Raw genomic sequence first — 6000 nt, 5'->3', positions numbered from 1 at the left:
TTGCTTGACGTTTTCCAGTGATTCGTCAACCTCGCGCTCTCGCTTGAGAAAATTATCCACGAAATTCGCAGCCTCTTTCCTCTCATCCAGCATCGCCGCTGCGGTGTTGGCAAACTTCTTGGCAGTGGCCAGCATCTCCTTCCTCTTGGCTTCTAGAGCCTCCGGATCTGCGGCGTCGTTAGGATTTATAGGTTTATTGAGGAGATCCGAGTGCGCGATTGCATCCAAGCCTGCCTGCTCGACTATTTCTTCTGGGGACAGGTACTCCTCATGCGACCGTTCCCGCGATAGCAGAGATCCTGCATTGGATGGCTCTGGGTCGGAGGGAGTATTTTCATCTTCTGATTCCTGCTGATCCAGCGCTGCTAAGGTTGCGAGAACCTGCTTAGGCTGGGCGGATTCTGCTTCAGATTGTTCACCGCCTCCGAGTTCTTTCAGCTTGCGGTCGTACTCTTCCGTGTTCATGGAGGAGGCATCGTCGGAAATTGGGCTTAGGTTGCCAAGGATTGATTCTTCTCCCGGAGCGTCGCTTTCTCCGACAGCCTCATGCTGATCCGGACCGTCGTTGTTTCCGGGTGCCTCAACCTGCATGGGGCCAGCTCCGTCTTCAAGAGGGGCGGTTCCTGCGGTATGGGCTAAGAAGTGCACGAAGTGACACCTCTGCTTCTCTAACACCTGGGGACCCAGGCGGATATGCATTGGTCTTCCACCGTTGTTTCCTGCTCAGGGGTGGATTGGGTGGGTTTTGAGTTTTCCAGATCTAAGGCGGAATCTTCCTCAGGAAGTTCCTGCATCTCAGATCGGATCTTCACGACTGCGTCCTGCTCAGCGGCGGTCGCGTCAGCGTTACTTACCAGTGCATTCCCCTCGGAATCGACGGTCTCGCCGATGAAGATGTGTATCCCGCCGATCGGGATGATGGAGAGCTTGACGGGGTTTGTCTTAGCCGGAATCCAGCACTCGTCCTCAGGGACGATCGGAAGGTTCCCGGCGTACATGAGGCGCCCCACGGCGATGGTGTCGCCGATGCCTCCGAAGGTAGAACCCTCCCGGTTCAGGCCTCCAGACGCCGCTGGCCCCACGGTGGGCGCCAACTGTCGTTGCCTATTCGACTGTACTCCAGAGGAGGGATCCTCATGGAGGGAAGAAGAAGTAGGGGCCATTGGGAGGAGAGTCCTCGGGACGGTGGTACGCGATTTACCCAGCTTCGGAACACCTTCACGATGGCAAGGCCTACTGCTGCTTGTCTGGAATTATCTGGGCGCTTTCGCGTTGTTACAATGAGTTGTGGTTGTCCCTCTAGGGCTCCCGGGATCCGGCTTATAAAGGCGCACGGATCTAGGGTTTACACGGAGAGTCCTAGCCGGAATACAAGTCACCTAATTACGGTACAATATCTGGCCGTGCACGTTAAGGTTCCACCTTCCCTTGTATGTCGTACCATATCCGCCTACCCCTGATGGGCCAGGCCGGATCTGACTTCCAACGTCGGCCTGGGGGATCCGGCTCCTTGTACCTGAGCTGGACTTCATCCATATTGATCTACAGCAACTGGGCCGCCCGATGGGCCTCATGCCACCATCACCGTCTATGGGCCACCCGGACTTGTCGGATGTAGGCACTATCGATGGTACACCCATGAAGTATACCCACAACACTGCCGGAGGGGGAAATCATTGTCGGAGGCGTCTAGATCGCCATGCCTGCCTCCAAAGTGATGCGCGAGTATTTCATCCCTGGACTATGGGTCCACAGCAGTAGCTATATGGTTGTCTTCTCCAATTTTTGCCTCATGTTTAGATCTTGTGAGTTGCCCTACATGATCAAGATCATCCTTATGTAATGCTACATGTTGTGTTTGCTGAGATCCGATGAATATTGTATACTATATGATAAGGGGTTGCCCGATCTTCTCAGTAAGCACGGTGATGGTGATGAACACATGATGAACACAATGGAGATAACACGATGAGGAGGTGGAGATAACTTGTATGACGCCGACGAAGTCTCTCGATTGATTCCTATCGCCAATGCAACAGCTCTCAACCCTGCAACCTATTCGCAACTCCACACACTTGCTCACGTAGCGGCCGACCACGAAGCGGTAAATTGCAACCGTCTAATTCCCAATGGAACAGTAGATCACACAAAACTTTAAGTAGCAAAACACCAGATCGATGCGAATTGGTGTATAGATTCAATAGAGTTGCAAATCAATCAACTATGAACTAGGGTTTATCTTAAACGTGGTCTAAGGTTGTTTTGGGGGCGTCCTGGGAACTTATATAGGGGTTCAGGACGACCAGAAGTCGAAAAATACGATTACAAACCGACCCAGATCGGGATCTGGTCGAGACTGACTCGGACACGACCGGCGTAGGGTCCGGTCGACTGGGCCAGGGGCCGGACGGGCCGGCTGGGACCGGGCAACGGTGCCTAGTGTGGGCCGGTGGTGCCGGGTGTGGCGCCGGGTTGGCCGGCGTGGCGGCCGGTGTCGCCGAGAGTGGCGCCGGCATGGACTTCTTCTTCTCCCTCCTTCGTGCATGCCTCCCTCTCCTCCCTCGCGCGTCCATGGGGTATTTTCTCGTCCAGCACCATGTCCAGTTGCTTCTCTTCTCCTCGTGCGATGCTTCCTCCATCCTCGTACCTGATCATACACAAGTCAAAGGACTTAGGCAGTATAAAATTCTCATCAATGAAAAATCATTTAAGAAAAAGCTCATCTGTTGTTTTAGTAGCTTCGCACGAGCCCTTGTCATAGGTCCAATCTTGACTTCATTGGACTTGAGCTTCACATCAACATCTTCTTCATCTTGCAATGACAGAGGTAGTAGTTCGGTAGGGATGTCTGTTGGAGATATGCCCAAGAGGCAATAATAAAGTGGTTATTATATATCTTTGTGTTTATGATAAATGTTTATATACCATGCTATAATTGTATTAACCGAAACATTGATACATGTGTGTTATGTAAACAACAAGGAGTCCCTAGTAAGCCTCTTGTATAACTAGCTTGTTGATTAATAGATGATCATAGTTTCGTGATCATGAACATTGGATGTTATTAATAACAAGGTTATGTCATTATGTGAATGATGTAATGGACACACCCAATTAAGCGTAGCATAAGATCACGTCATTAAGTTCATTTGCTATAAGCTTTAGATACATAGTTACCTAGTCCTTTCGACCATGAGATCATGTAAATCACTTATGCCGGAAGGGTACTTTGATTACATCAAACGCCACTGCGTAAATGGGTGGTTATAAAGGTGGGATTAGGTATCCGGAAAGTATGAGTTGAGGCATAGGATCAACAGTGGGATTTGTCCATCCCGATGACGGATAGATATACTCTGGGCCCTCTCGGTGGAATGTCGTCTAATTAGTTTGCAAACATATGAATGGTTCATAAGAGACCACATACCACGGTACGAGTAAAGAGTACTTGTCAGGAGACGAGGTTGAACGAGGTATAGAGATACCGATGATCAAACCTCGGACAAGTAAAATATCGCGTGACAAAGGGAATCGGTATCGTATGTAAATGGTTCATTCGATCACTAAGTCATCGTTGAATATGTGGGAGCCATTATGGATCTCCAGATCACGCTATTGGTTATTGGTCGGAGAGAAGTCTCAACCATGTCTGCATAGTTCGCGAACCGTAGGGTGACACACTTAAGGTTTGATGTCGTTTAAGTAGATATGGAATATGGAATGGAGTTCGAAGTTTTGTTCGGAGTCTCGGATGGGATCCAGGACATCACGAGGAGTTCCGGAATGGTCCGGAGAAAAATAAGATTCATATATAGGAAGTCATTTTATAAGTTTGAAAATGATCCTGTGCATTTATGGAAGGTTCTAGAAAGTTCTAGAAAAGTCCGGAAGAAATCACTATGGAAGGCGGAGTCCCGGAGGGACTCCACTAGCATGCCCGGCCAGCCCTAAGGGGCAGGAGTCCCAGGTGGACTCCACCTAAGGTGGCCGGCCACCCCCCCTTCAAGGAAAGGTGGGAGTCCCACCTTGAGTAGGACTCCCATCTTGAGTAGGTTTCCCACCAAAGGCAAGTTTTGGTGTTGGGGTCTTATTCGAAGACTTGGACTACAACTCTTGGGGCTTCCACCTATATAATGAGGAGCAAAGGGGAGGGGCCGGCCATACCAAATCCATCTAGGCCGTAGCCCCCAAGTGGCCGGCATCCTAGACCCCCCTCTCCCCAAACCCTAGCGCCCCTCCTCCACATACAACTCCCGCAGCGCATAGGCGAAGCCCTGCCGGAGTTACCACCACCGCCACCACGCCGTCATGCTGCCGGGATTCCGAGGAGGATCTACTACTTCCGCTGCCCGCTGGAACGGGGAGGAGGACGTCGTCTTCATCAACACCGTACGTGTGACCGAGTACGGAGGTGTGATGTCTACGCCCCCTCCTTTTCCTGTAGACAGTGTTGGGCCTCCAAGAGCAGAGGTTTGTAGAACAGCAGCAAGTTTTCCCTTAAGTGGATCACCCAAGGTTTATCGAACTCAGGGAGGAAGAGGTCAAAGATATCCCTCTCATGCAACCCTGCAACCACAAAGCAAGAAGTCTCTTGTGTCCCCAACACACCTAATAGGTGTACTAGTTCGGCGAAGAGATAGTGAAATACAGGTGGTATAAATAAGTATGAGCAGTAGCAACGGTGCCAGAAAATAGCTTGCTGGCGTGTAGTTGATGGTGGTAGTATTGCAGCAGTAGTAACGCAGTAAAACAGTAAACAAGCAACGATAGCAGTATTTAGGAACAAGGCCTAGGGATTACACTTTCACTAGTGGACACTCTCAACTTTGATCACATAACAGAATAGATAAATGCATACTCTACACTCTTGTTGGATGATGAACACATTGCGTAGGATTACACGAACCCTCAATGCCGGAGTTAACAAGCTCCACAATTCAATGTTCATATTTAAGTAACCTTAGAGTGCATGAAAGATCAATTCGACTAAACCAAGTACTAACATAGCATGCACACTGTCACCTTCATGCATATGTAGGAGGAATAGATCACATCAATACTGTCATAGCAATAGTTAACTTCGCAATCTACAAGAGATCATGATCATAGCATAAACCAAGTACTAACACGGATGCACACACTGTCACCATTACACCGTGTAGGAGGAATAAAACTACTTTAATAACATTGCTAGAGTAGCACATAGATAAATTGTGATACAAAATACATTGCAATCATAAAGAGATATAAATAAGCACCTCACTATGCCATTCATCAGTGAATAAGTATTCTGTGAAATATAGCCTAAGAGACCTACACGGTGCACACACTGTCACCTTTACACACATGGGACAAGGAGTCTCCGGAGATCACATAAGTAAAATTCACTTGACTAGCATAACGACATCTAGATTGCAAGCATCATCATATGAATCTCAATCATGTAAGGCAGCTCATGAGATTATTGTATTGAAGTACATAGGAGAGAGATGAACCACATAGCTACCGGTACAGCCCCGAGCCTCGATGGAGAACTACTCCCTCCTCATGGGAGCAGCAGCGGTGATGAAGATGGCGGTGAAGATGGCAGCGGTGTCGATGGAGAAGCCTTCCGGGGGCACTTCCCCGTTCCGGCGGCGCGCCGGAACAGAGACTCCTGTCCCCCAGATCTTGGCTTCGCGATGGCGGCAGCTCTGGAAGGTTTCTGTGGGTTTCGTCAATCGCATCAGGGTTTTCGCGACGGAGGCTTTAAATAGGCGGAAAGGCGGCGCCAGAGGGTCGAAGGGGTGCCCACACCATAGGGTGGCGCGGGCCCCCCCTGGCCGCGCCGGCCTAGGGTTTGGTGGGCCTGTGCCCCCCCTCTGGTCCTTCTCGTGTGTTCTGGATGCTTCCGGTGAAAATAGGAACCTGGGCGTTGATTTCGTCCAATTCCGAGAATATTTCGTTACTAGGATTTCTGAAACCAAAAACAGCAGAAAACAGGAACTGGCACTTCGGCAT

The sequence above is a fragment of the Lolium perenne genome, chromosome 4 (assembly GCF_019359855.2).
Source record: "Lolium perenne isolate Kyuss_39 chromosome 4, Kyuss_2.0, whole genome shotgun sequence".
In the NCBI taxonomy this organism is placed as follows: Eukaryota; Viridiplantae; Streptophyta; class Magnoliopsida; order Poales; family Poaceae; genus Lolium; species Lolium perenne.
This window is presented reverse-complemented; position numbering follows the sequence as displayed.